The 13,884-nt window shown below is 44.1% G+C and overlaps 1 protein-coding gene across 1 annotated transcript in view; it reads left to right on the top strand.

Annotated features, from left to right (window-relative positions):
* The first annotated feature begins 926 nt into the window (after positions 1-926).
* Positions 927-13,884, top strand: part of MAP2 (microtubule associated protein 2) — a 284,313-nt gene continuing 271,355 nt past the window's right edge. Inside the window, exon 1 of the mRNA XM_054970128.1 lies at positions 927-994. The gene's annotated coding sequence lies outside the window, so the exon portion shown is untranslated. The remainder of the gene's footprint in view (positions 995-13,884) is intronic.

Genomic DNA, 13,884 nt, shown 5'->3' with positions numbered 1-13,884 from the left:
CCTGCCTTTGAGTTGGAGTGAACTGTCATACAAGTGCCGTTGGTGGATTTCATGTTCTGGGGAAAGGCTCTTTTTGGCATCAGTGGCATACAGGAATAAGGACGCGCTAAGTTCTGTCAGGCTCTGGATGACAGAATACAGCAGACAGATCCCTGGTTCATTGTAGCAAGACACAGGTCCTTGGTTAAATGACTTGTATTCGGAAATCAGATCTTTTCCACATTCAGGTCCAAAGGTCTACTTAGGAGTAAGGTAAGCAACTAAGTTGTTCTAGTAGAAGTTTGACGAGAATGGCAACATGGGAAAAACACATCTCTTTTCTTCCCAACTTTCCTTCCCCCTCCCAATGCCCAAACAATTCATTGTTGTTCTTTTCCACGTGAGAACATTTTGCATATTTGTGCTATCACGCCACGAAGAGGGAAGTCCAGAGGAAAAGTTCAAAGTTGTAAGCAGACAGCCACCTGTGAACGTTTGAGAATCCACTATAATACTAGCAACAAGAAATTGAGTTACACCAGGCTTATGATTACAATAACTGGCAGTAGAACATACGTGAGTTACAACTGGCATTAACTGGCACCTAAGCATATAAGCATCAGAATTAATATTGGCATGGATGAATGGGTACAGTCAAACATGACAAGTTCTCTCTTCTAACAAGTTGTTAAAGTAAAGCAAGCAGCGAGGAGCCAAGAAAATGGGATCGGGGAATCTACGTACTGATGAGTTAAAATTCCGTCCCCCCCAGTGCTGCGGTAATTCCTCTGGCTGGTAAATGGATTCTTGGCTATTAGTTAAGCGGCTTAATGCAACTTTCTTTTCCTTGTATGATTTGGAGACCATTTTCTGAGTATGTTTTAGAATGATGTGTTCCTTAAAATATTTCTTTAAATCCATTTGTTTCTACTTTTCTGTATATATTTCAGATCCAGGCTGATTCTTTACATTATCAACTAATCCAGAGGACAACGTGCTTGAATTCTACAACCAGGTCAGTGAGTTTGAGGGGTTTTTTTCCAGTTAAGAATGAAAGACGATTAACTCGTAATTATTTTTAACACTCCCTGATGATACTGACATACCCAGCACTAGGTAGGATTAATGGCATGTAGCTACTGGCTAGAAACAGATATATGGCGGCTTGGGGGCAAAATAGGATGATGGAAAAATGCAAAAAAAAAAATTCTAAAAGTCATATAGGTGTTTTAAAATTAAACAATGAAAGCTTGGATTAGGGAACCAGGGGAAAAAATATCCTGGCAACAAGCATGTCCAGACATCCAGATTGGAGTTATACGGATGGATCTTGGGGGCACGAGGATATCCTAGGGGGATTTAAATGTTTACATGTGTCTGTACTGGAATCTATGTGCTCATATATTATAAAAACAGAAACACCAGATTTAACGTAGTACATCACGTTCTTTCGGCTTCGGCTCATTGAGCAACTGCACTTCTTCTGGAAGCAATGAATTAACTCACTATTGCACAGACTCTAATCTAGTAACTCCTTCCCTGTGGTTGTCCTTGAAGAAGATGCATTGAGAACTTCCAGGATGTGACAGCTCAGCTTTTCTCTGAAGGTAGCCTGCAGGTGCGCAGAATTATGATTATCACTGGTTATCAAATGTGACATCTTCCAGGAATGAGGTGTTTTCATCAGTGGTGCTTATGCCATGGACCTTCCTTCCCCAGTGGGATCCAACGTTTAAGGAAGGTTTTTTTGTGTCACAAGTAGAGATGGGCACGATCAGCATTATAATAGAAAAATACCCACGATAATGGCATTCGTGCGATTGGGACCCAGCGGATCGGCGCCGTCCACGGCGACCGATCCAGCGTTCGGGGGGGGGATCATCGGGGCTTGATTCGGGCCATTGGGATCTGATTGGGGATGCAGACAATCAGGCGCCAGTAATCAGTGATTTGGGGTCATCGCCAGCACGGATCCACGATCAGCTTGATCGGTAAATGTTTTTGGATCGTGCCCACCTCTAGTCACAAGTGCCTGGAAAAGTCTCTGTGGGGATTTGGTGGGATTTGCCACAATCTAATTAAAAGCCCCAGATGGACAATTCTTACCTTCAGTGTGTTCTCCAACTGTGTTCTTACAGCTTCTGCATTTCTCCCTTCCATTTAAAAAAAAAACTTTTGCCAATGTATAAGCTTTAAACAGAACTCCAGGGCTGATGTTCCTTCTTTATTCCAGAAAAGTCTAAATAGCACATTGGCTTTTAGACAAAAATTTAAAAGCTGAAGTTCAGAGGAACAGAATAATATTTCAGAATTTAAAAGAAAAAAATGAACACATTTTAAAATAACAAATTAAAATACACAGAAATTTCGCAGGCTTGTTTCTTGATTATCCTAATACTGGATTAATGATGAGGGTTCAGATTTTAAGAGCAGAAGAAATATATTTGACACCAGCCAAAGTGGTACGAATTTCATTTCCAGTCAGGAGATCTGAGGATGTCTATATAGTGAATGGTTGGGGAATGTTAAAAAAAGGGGGTTATCAGGAAAGCTCTTAAATTGTCATTTGCATGAAAAGAAAAGATGTCTTAGGATTTCAGGGACCATTAGAGATGCATCTAGAGGTGGTCTGGAGTCCAGATGTGTTGCCCATCAGTCAGGGAAAGTAAAGCAGGAAAAAGGCTCTGGACTGACAGGGCGTCAGAGGCTGTGGCGTAACCTCTCTCCTTCAATTCGTGCTTTAAACCTACAAGATGAATCTCTGGGTGGCAGACTGGCAACCCTAGAATTTTGGGGCAGGCAAACTTCACTAAAAATGTGTCCCTCCAAGCGACTCTGTGCTCACGTTTTATTTCCGGCTTTCGATCTGCATGAATTGTGAAAACGAAAGAACGGTTTCGCAGGAGCTGGTTGTACTCACCAGAGGATCCTTTTCCATCTTTTTCAGTAGCTTCTGTCTCTTGGCCAGGGGTGGGGGTGGGAATGTTCTTACTCAGATAGGAGGGCTGTATTGTAGGGAGGTCTTAGACGCTTCGCTAATGAGTTAGGGACCTTAGACTTCACCACTGTGTTGCCTTACATACTATCTGTTGCCTTAAGTATGTGCTCCTATGTGCTACCTGTGCTTTAAGTAGGATCCTGCTGGGTAGTTATATGTTGTTTAATGTCAGCCCTAGAATTGCTTATGTTCTGTTTCAGCATTTCTTCAACTCTGTGTTGGATCCTTGCTAATGCTATGTCTTTGTAAACTTGTATTTATTTACCCTATGGCAGTGTTTATGGAAATGTCCTTGATACTGATGGTACTAACCTCAACTGTGTAATCTACCTTTATCTCAATGAGAAAGGCGGACTATAAATGATATAAATTAAATAAATAAATAATTAAAATGTCACGTTATCTTCTCATACAATCCTGTACAAACTGCAAGCTGAGTGGATGGAATGAAATCGAGTTTAAGTTACTGATTTATATTGTTGAGGAAAAAGAGCAATTTCAGTTACTGAGAAGAACGTAAGGCATGGACAGGAGATCTAATGAGAGTGTATCGCTTGACAAGGGCGCTTTTGTGATTATTAAGCAAACCATCTCCCATTTGTATATATTGTGGGAGCAATCTCCCCACCTCTGAAATGTGTTTGATGCTATTCAAGCACCCCGTTTCTGGTGCCTGAATGTCATGGGAGGACCTCAGAAAACCTTGAAGCTCGACTGATATTGAGAGCTGAAGCAAACTTGTTTCTTTCTGCTGAGTTGGTTGTGGCTCTCTTCCCCCCTTCTCTGCATTCCGACTAACTTTCTATTCTGACCATAGTTCAGCTATTGTTCTTTTGCCCCTTGAAGTAGCTTTCTCTGGCCCCCTCCCTGGCAAGTCTTTTTGCTCAGTGCTACAGCTGCTCTAGCACAGTTAAGCCCAAGAAGCATCCAAAAGAGGCTTCTCTTACTAACTTATGATTATAACAATATATGTGTATAGATGCATGTTTCTCTACTCAGTACCTTGCCTAATATGCGTGTAGACAACTTTTCTACTAAATAACAGGTACTTCAGTACTTTCCATTTACCGCATCACCTGAGTGCCTTAGTCTCTCTCTCTCTCTCTTATTACTTCACCTCACTGTTCACTCTGTGCTTTGCATAGTGAGAATACAGTAAGTGCACCAGAGAATACAGTTAGGATCACATAGGGATAGTAAAGGCACATAAAATATTTCAGACCATTACATTCACTTCCCACAGTCCCTTCTTTTTCTTTTGTGGTGGTGTGAAGGCCACTGAGCACTGTCACATATCAAGAGTTCCCTCATCATACACGGCGATTGGAACTTGACAGGTTTACGAGCCCACTCTTAGAGATACGTGAAGGCTGTTGGTTCGAGGAAGCGGCTAAACTTGGTGGCGTTGTACAGCACTCGTGGGGATGCTGGGACTCCCCAGAGGCAGGACGAGAACAGTTCATCTCCAGACAGTCCACTATGCAGGCAAAAGGAGGAGACATTGAGGCGACTTGCCAGGCTGACCCAAGGTTGGTTTTGGAGCTCCAACTCAGTGGGAGAGCCTAATCATCACAGTATGCAGCTGGAATCAGGAGGCAGAAAATCATTACGATGTAGCAAATCCACCCGTTACTGGTTTGGACCCTGTGTCGGACATGCACATCGTTGTTATCGTGCTCTTCGATAATGGTAGCCAGTGCCTCTGCTAGTTCTGGGCACTCCTCTGAGGAACCAGTTAGGTTCAGAGGGAAGGCAATGCCTGTCATTTGAATTTCAATTGACTCGATCCATACAGGCAAAAAAGGAATATTGATCCTACCAGCAGTGACAACACTCATATCCTTTCTCTCCCCACCAGTTCCGTCCCTCGGGGGTAGAGACATCTGTATATGGGAGTGGGCTGACTCAGTGTCCTAGGTCCCAGTCAAAGATGGACATGAGTCCTGGTACGCAGGTGGGAGATTGGAGGGTTCCGTAGCAGAGTTGGACCTTCCAGGGACCCTGGAAGCACTTCCAGTCTCCAATGCCATTGAGCAGGATGATGTAGGTCACCCTCTTACGCCAGTCACAGGCGGGATCAGTTCGGTATTCCCACTTGCAGAGTTCAGCTGTCCCATAGAAGTTTGCTATCTGGGACCAGGTCCACCTGGTGTGAGCACAAGGGCAGTCAGTTCTTAGGAAGACTTGGTCTGGGGATCTCCAGACCTGGTAGGTACCTTCGACCGTGGAACTATGGCCAAAGAGCCCTGCTTCTGGCCAAAATCAAGATTGGAAGTAACGATGGACTGCCTCAGTTGATGGAGGGACGTTCAGAAGCCTGTGGGTGCAGAGTGCAGCATTAGGGACTAGATACTTGTTCATGCGAATTGCTAGGTGTGCCGACCCTCGACAGATATGGGTCTTCGGCAAAGGATCGTTTTCCAGTCCCTCTCTGGCTGAGCTGGCTGCACAGAAGATTCGATGGAGGCTATACTTGCTCAAGGAGTGCTAATGCCTATTGCAGCTGGAATTGACCACTGTCGGGCTGCTGCTGCTGCTGAATCATCTCTTGCTGCTGTAGTCAGTTGCTGCTGGGCTGCTGCTGCTGGATCATCTGGAGGGCTTGCACGCTTCACTCGGATGTGGTGAATCCAGCTGTTGGCTGCGGTTGTCTTAACGGCACTGTCGGAGATGAGCAGGACCTGAACCAAATCCTTCCACTGTGGTTTCAACGGCTTTCTTCCACGACTTTACAAGGACCCAATCTCCTGGCTGGAACAGGTGCACCGGACAGTCGTATGGCAGGGGCTGGATGACAGCTGCAGCCCTGTGAAGGGAAGACAAACAGGACTGCAAGGCAGACACAATTTGACAACATCTTATCCCCTATTTCAGTATCTAACTTCTTAGCAAACTTATTCGTAAGCAGGTAGGGCCTACCATATAAGAGTTCAAAGGGGGACAACCCTAACTTTCCCCTTGCTGATGCCCTAAGTCTAGTAGGGGCAATGGGTAACAATTCGGTCCACTTTAGGGAAGTTTCCATTGAAAGTTTAGTCAGCATAGTCTTAAGAGTCCTATTTAAACGTTCGACTCATCCTGAGGATTGAGGCCGCCAAGCAGTATGAACTTGCCAGTCAATGCCAAGGGCTTGGGCTACCCTCTGAACAACTTTGCTAGTGAAGTGTGTTCCGTGGTCTGAATCCAAGGTTTTGGTGAACCGAAACACAGAAATAAGTCATTAAGGAGTGCCTTGGCCACATTCCTTGCAGTTGGAGTGGTGCATGGGAAAGCCTCGCCATCCTTTCAGCTGGTCTGTGAACACTAAAAGGTATTTGTAGCGACTCGCCCTCGGAAGCTCGGTGAAATCCATTTGAACGGCCTCGAATAGCCTCCGGACCCATGGTCTGGCTCCAGGTATTTCTGGCTGACCTTTCTTGGCATTCACTTGTTGGCAAAGTAGGCATGCTTGTGCCTCTCGCTCAGTTTCTTGGTACAGTCCAGTAGACAAGATGAGCCAAGAAAGAGTCTTTCCCATACTGCCGAGGTGGGTGGACTGGTAATAGTCGTGCACAATCTTTCGGAGCAGAATGCGTGGCACCCATATTTGGCTATCCTGGCCCACAAGCCAGCCTGCTTTGTTCTTGGTTGCTCCTTCCTTTTCTGCTCGCTGCTACTCCTCTTCTGTATAGACAGGTTGATCTGGCAAGGTCAGAGTGGGAATAAGGGCAAGCTGGGAAGGAGGCTTCATTGCTCCCCCTCTCTCGCTGCTAAGTCTGCCCGTGGTTGCCTCTCGCCTCGGGACAATTCAGCTTCTGCTGGCCATGGATGTGAACAACCATGACTTCTCTGGGCAGCATCAGGTTTTCCAGCACGATCAGGACCAGGTTCTCATGTGCTTCCCAGTCATTGTCAGGAAGCCTCTTTCTGGCTGTTGCATAAAGTTGTTCTTTATTTTTGAATGTTAAACAGTCTTCAGTGCCATTTCCCACAAACAGGAAGAGGACTCCTGCTTCTCCCCATCAAGTTCCTGGGCTGGGATAATAAGCCAAAATTATATCTGACTGTCAGGGTGGGACAAACAGACTTTCAGACCACAAAGGTTAACATGCTACTTGGGACTGCTCAGCCAAAGCAAGCAAACTGAATTTTGGCGGGAAAATCTGCCTCACAGTGGGGAATGAAGAGGGGTCTGTCATACCATTCTCCTGCGGGGTGCGAGTGGGATGCGGATATGATGGTGGTAGTGATGAAGAAGAAGATGATGATGATGTCATAATATTTTCATAGTTCTTGATAGGGTACGGCTACAGGAGCAGGAGGCATTGCCGCACAATTGAATTTAGTACATTTAGGTAGGTTATGTTTTGTTTACTCAGTGAAAAAATGGTATATATGATCTTAACCTTTTAAATAACCGCTTCATTTTGCAGGGAAAAAAGGCTCAGTAGAGGTTTGCTATGAATCATCCCCTAGTGGGAGAAAATATTTAAAAAGGGCATTTTGCATCATTGTGTAAAGAAAAGCTAGAGCTGCTATTATATAAACTGTCCTCCCATTTCTCATTCTGTGTTTTTAGCAAATTACTTTCCCTTTTCACTCTCTTTGGGTTATTTTTAGGATTTCATGATTATTTTTTGAACAGTCTAATACTTGAGGGGCAGCATTGGAAGAGTCTGAGATAGATGGGCACCTGGTAACTTGATGCACATAGTTAAAGCTATTTCTTGAATATATAAAACCTACTTAAAACCAATCTGCGGTCTATTAAGCCAGCGTGAGAGCTCAGGTTGTGTAGTGGTTAGAGTGCTGGGGTAAAATTGAGAAGAGTCGGGATAAAATCTCCACTTTGCTGTGCACCCAACATGACCACGGGCAGGCCAAGCTGAGAGAAAATTAGGCTGTTGTTGTGCGGATAAAATGGATGACATGAGCGGCCCCAGGTTCCTTGATGGAAAGCCAGGGGAAATGAATAAAAATAAATAGCCCAGTACTGGCTTCTCTGATTAACAATGGGGCTCTAAATTCACAAGCAGAGATGGTTGTTCGCTTGCTCTGCTTCGTGAAATCCTTTTTACCTTGAGTTGCTAGGAGCATCTGGTAATTTCTTCATCAGAAAGATATGCTCCACTACTAAACAATATAAGGCTGGCATGTGGAACATACCTTTTCCTAGCCTTTCTAAACAGGAATTGTTTTGATTTCTTCAGAGTCACATGCTTTGAACTCAGCTTTTCGAGGACGATATATATATATATAACAAGAAATAGCAATTCTTTAAAAAAATTAAAAGATAGCAAAGATACAAAGGTGTGTGAAGAAGGAGCTGTGGCATGTTTGCAAGTTGCAGACTCATGTGAATCAGCACTTTTAAGTTTGTTTCTGGAAGAATGCAGGCTTTGTACTGTGGAGTTCTTTCTTTTTGCACTTGGCAGTTCAAGAGGGCGACAAATCCGAAGTGCTGACTCCTCAGTGCCAAGTAGAATGTCTGCATAATTGGAGAAATAGAGCGTAGAACAGGGATGCATTCACTGAGGAGATTTCAGGTTCATGAGGAGAATCAACAGGGACCAGGGGACTACTTTTCAGTCACGTGGAGGTGACTGGATAAAAATGTTCCCATCCCAGTGTATCAGACAACTAACTATCACTCATGCAGGGCTTTTTTCAGGGAGAACACGGCGGAATGGCGTTCCGGAACCTCTTGAAAATGGTCACATGGCTGGTGGCCCTGCCCCCTGATCTCCAGACAGAGGGGAGTTGAGATTGTCGTGGAGGGCAATCTAAACTCACCTCTGTCTGGAGATCAGGGGGCGGGGCCACCAGCCATGTGACCATTTTCTCTGATGGCAACCCACTGAGTTCCACCACCTCTTTTCCCAGACAAAAAGCCCTGCACTCATGTATCTGAAAACCACAAATCCTATTGAATGTGTAGATGATGGGAGCTAAGGTTTCATTATTTTGACTTTTAACTGTGGTAGAAGTCAAAACTAGGGTGATTCTAGCTAGCTATTACATTTTTTATCCTGCCTTTCCTCTAACAAGTTCTTAGGAGTGTGTATAGCTCTCCCTCCCACCATATTATCCTCATACCCACCACCCTGTGAGGTAGGTTACTCTGAAAGAGGGTGTGGCAGGCTCAAGGTCACTGAGTGAACTTCCATGACAGATGTGGGGATTTGAAATTGGTTCACTCATGCTGGCTCTCATAGGAGTTCACTTAGGATCTAATTATGTGGCAGTCTTATCTCAGCACTCAGTACTTTCAGTGTACTTTGGAGGCACCACCTCCCGATTTTTAACTTGGTAGCATATGGGGCTGTTTCTGTGTGCCTGTACCAAAATTCTCAGCAGTCTTCTCATTTGATACTTTTTCATTCAAGACATTGTTAGCAAGGAATGGACTTACTAACACCCAGGAGGTCAGAAAACTCCACAGCCTGGTGCCACTGCCGCTTTCCTTTACAACCTGGGGAGGTATCAGAATCCAGCTGGGTAATAACCATTGCTACCAGCAAATCTGAAAGTATTCTTTTAGATGAATTTGCATGTCTCCCTTGCCATTTAGAGGCATCACCTAGTTGCCACTTGTCCTGCTTCACTCCTAGAAGCTAGCGTGGGGATGATCAGTTGCACTTTTGCAATTTTGAACTATTACACTCAAGGGATGGTGAGGTCACCTACTGGATCTCCCCTTTATGACTTTTTAGATGACAAGACCAAATAGGTATGTTTACCGAAGTCAGGCTTCGAGCATTCAAAATTTAAGTTTAATAAACAAAAAATAAAAAGAGTACACATGCTGTGTTGAAACATCAGGTTGAGCAAGGATATAAAGAAAAGGTGAAAACATGTAGTCCTCTTACCCTACACTTGGTACTTATCCTAAATGATATTTAATTAGGATAGGATGATAATTCTTGAAGTTGTAGCAATTTAAAGGTCCATCATTACCTTCTCCCATTTGTCCCTGGCCATGTGGACAAGATGGAGTCCCTAGGCAAATACATAGCCCTTCTTGACTTGTGCCCCCTTGGTCAAAAGCCATAAGATAAGAGAAAGGTTCTTCCTCATGTCCAAAGTATTTATACTCTCCTGTTTGAGAGTCTGTCTCCTTGAGATCACTCCTGGACTTCTTCATTGAGAGGAAGAAATTACTGTCCAGCTTTTTGGATTTCCGAGTTTCTGTCCCTTTAGCAAAACATTCTAGTAAGATGTGAGATGATAAACCGTTCATTCTTGCATCAACCAGAGTAATTTGCATCTGTAAGCAATAAAGTATTCTGTGTTTGGGGGTCTGATGACTTGTCCCCCAGAATTTTTCCTTCTGCCATCTTCAGGTTTGTGACCAGGTTCCAACTCATAGAAGGAAGCCCTGTTCACATGCCTCAACTTGCAGGTACGGGCTTATACCTATTTGTAAGAAATTGCCAATTCACACTCACTTTACAAATGAAACTGAGGATCAGTATTTAGAAGTGTGTGGCCTCAGTCACATATTCATTCAAATGTACACTCTATTCAGATTTTAGAGCCAGTTTGGTGTAGTGGTTAAGAGCACGGGACTCTAATCTGGAGAGCCGGGTTTGATTCCCCACTCCTCCACAAAGCCAGCTGGGTGACCTTGGGCGAGTCACAGTTCTCTTGAGCTCTCTTAGCCCCACCCACCTCACAGGGTGATTGTTGTGGGGTAATAATAACACTTTGTAAACCGCTCTGAGTGGGCATTAAGTTGTCCTGAAGGGCGGTATATAAATCGAATGTTATTATTATTATAGGTGTGTTCGCTGTAACTTGTGTAACTAGAATGTAATCCCAATGGCTGATTTACTCGGCTGACTTCCAGGGTGGAGGGCATTTTTCCACTGTGTTCAACAAGGATGACAGTGAGATAAGCTGTTTTATGAGGAAAGTCAAAAGCATGGACTAGTTAGAAGGGAAAGCTCTTTTTATGAGTCTGTGACAGGCTCTGGTGCTTTTTTGGAAGCCCAGCCACGCTGCGTTGTGAGTTAGTATTAATGGGTTCTGATTTCCCCTCTGCTGCGATGCCCAACTGGGTAAATCAGATGGATTTCATTGGAATTACGTCTGTGAAACAAGTATTGTGTATTAGAGCCAGGAATCATGTCAGAAGCTAACTAAAGCCCCATTTTCATGTAACATTTTCTGATAAATGTTTGTACAGTTCTCCTGAAGACTAATTTTGGTGCGTTCAAGATGTGAAATTTTCCTAAATGTTATCAGAAAGGGTGAAAAATCTTACAAGAACCACTGTAATAGGAAAAGCCCACGAATGGATTGCTTGATATAAGAGTAAGCCAGACACTCTACCTATGACGCCGAACAGGGTAAGAGGTAATTACTCAGGGGGCAAGAGGAATCATTGGAGTGCATGAAGTTATGAAGCAGATTGACAAAGCAGATTGGGTTATGTCTATCAGAAATGGTAGATAGAACCCAAAAATAATGAGACAGACCCCCTTTTTTAACCAATCACCACTGGTGGTGGTTGCCTAAATCTCGCAGCTCAAAATACTCTGTCTCGCAGGCCTTGGAGAGAGGGCAGCCTTTCCTTCTTCCTAACTGAAAACTATTGGTCACATAACTGTCACATGTCAACACTGTCCTTCTAACTCTCTGCATTGGCCAATAGGTTAGTTAGTCCCAGGGATCATTTCGTAGAAAAAGAGCTGCAGGAACTCATTAGCATAACTCAGTAGCATATGCCACACCCCTTGATCGGGCTGAAATGGCTGGGATTTGGCTGCTGCCAGACGGGGGAGTGTTCCCCCACCTGGCAGTGGCCCGATCAGGGCCCTTTTGGCCCCAATCCAGGCCAAAAACAGGCCCAAAATGGCTCAAAATGGCCATTTTGGACACGTTTTGGCCTGGATCGGGCCCAAAATGGCCCAGATTGGGTCAGTGCTGGGCAGGGGAGGGGTCCCCCATCTAAACGGCCCTAAAGTCAGGTGGGCGGGGCCACTTGACTTGGGGGAACTGCCGGAACACCGTTCTGGTGCGTTCCCCCTCGAAATGAGCCCTGGTTAGTCCCTATAAATGGACACAAATCTGACATTAACAATGGCAATATTCAGAAGCCAGCAGGTGACTCTTACAGGGCATTCTGTTTCCATTCTAAATATCACTGTTCTATGAAAGTACTTCTAAGGTAGAATCCAATGCAAAATTACTGATTTAGCGTTCATCAAGCAGTTCAACGCTGTCCCACTTCCAAAGCTCTTAACCAAAGACTTTGGATTTCCCAGTCACTGTAGGTGCATATCACAGATGTCAATTAGTTTAGCTGCCTCTCTGTAATTTTCTAATTGCATCGGCTTATCATGTTTCATCTGATACTTTCCTAGATTGGATTTATGTTAATCCCACTTTACCGATCTATCAGCACTTGCAAGTGGTCCTCACCTGCTCAGATCCTTTTGCAATCTCTCCTTCCCCCCATTCTGTTGTATACAACCTTTAATATAATTGCATCGGTCTAATGGATGTACAGGTCACATATCTCACGAAGTGAGCTCTGACTCATGAAAGCTTATGCCTGGAATAAATTGTGTTAGTCTCTAAAGTTCCACTGGACTCCTATTTTATTATAATGGGCAGAAAGGGAGATTTACAGACCCACTGAAGGCTCTTTCTAGAACCCAGCACTGTGGGCCTGGTATGATACCACATACAGTTAGATCATGTAACATTTGAACTGTTTTCTGAATTGCTTTTGGGGTTCAGAGGTTGTTTTGTCGTGTTTTTATATGTGAAGCACTTCAATGTAAATACTACCTTATGAAGTTTCCTAGGCAATGGAGAGAGAAAAAAAACAGAATAGGGGAAGGGACATTCATTCAAGGCACAAAATGCAGTTATATCTACTTAAAGTTGGTTGTAGTTCAGAAGGGAGGACAGAGGGCTTAAACCAAACATTGCACAACAAGGAGGCATTTAATAATGATAATAATGATAATGATAATAGATCAAGATGGGTAGCTGTGTTTGTCTGTAGCAGTGGAAAAGAGCAAGAGTCCAATAGCACCTATAAGACTTACAAAATTAGTGGTAGGATATGAGCTTTCGTGAGCCACAGCTTACTTCTTCAGATACTATGACTCATGAAAGCTCATGCCCTACTAATTTTGTTAGTCTTATAGGTGCTATAATGCTCTTTTCCACTGATAATGATAATGATGACAACATTCTGTTTTTATTCCGCCCTTCAGGACAACTTAACACCCACTCAGAGCAGTTTACAAAGTATGTTATTATTATACCCCTGTGAGGTGGGTGGAGCTGAGAGCTCTGAAAGAGCTGTGACTGACCCAAGGTCACTGAGTTGGCTTCAAGTGGAGAAGTGTGGAATCAAACCTGGTTCTCCAGATTAGAGCCTGGCCACTCTTAACCACTTCACCAAGCTGGCTCCAAACTGAAGGAAGAGAGGGAAGATATATCCCATATGTGTTCACAATATAAGCTCCAGGCAAAGGGAACAGCAGTGCAGAACGGGAGGGATCATGGTAGAGAATGTCAGGACACCCAGAATGATAGAACTGGAGGAAGGGAGGTCACTGGCAGGTTTCTAAGAGGAACCAAGGGTTGAAATCCAGGGAGAAGGCAGGGAGAGCTTTAAGGGTATGGACAAGGAGTTTGTGCCAGATATAGAATGGGAAGGGGAACTAGTAAAGAGTTTTGAGGAAGGATATCATACAGCCTGTTCTTGGGAGTGCTGAGAGGTTTGGGCAGCAGAAATGATTGGGAAGAAGGCTGCAGTAGGTGGGAGATGCTGGCACTCACCAGAGTTTTAGCTGAGGGGTTTTAGAGGATGGGAGGGCACAGGAAGAAGTAACAGGATTTAAGAAGAGGTTGAATGTGAGGAAGAAAAGAAAGATCAAGGGAAATCCAAGGCTGCGTGCTTGGTC

The sequence above is a fragment of the Eublepharis macularius genome, chromosome 2 (genome assembly GCF_028583425.1).
Source record: "Eublepharis macularius isolate TG4126 chromosome 2, MPM_Emac_v1.0, whole genome shotgun sequence".
NCBI lineage: Eukaryota > Metazoa > Chordata > Lepidosauria > Squamata > Eublepharidae > Eublepharis > Eublepharis macularius.
This window is presented reverse-complemented; position numbering and strand designations above follow the sequence as displayed.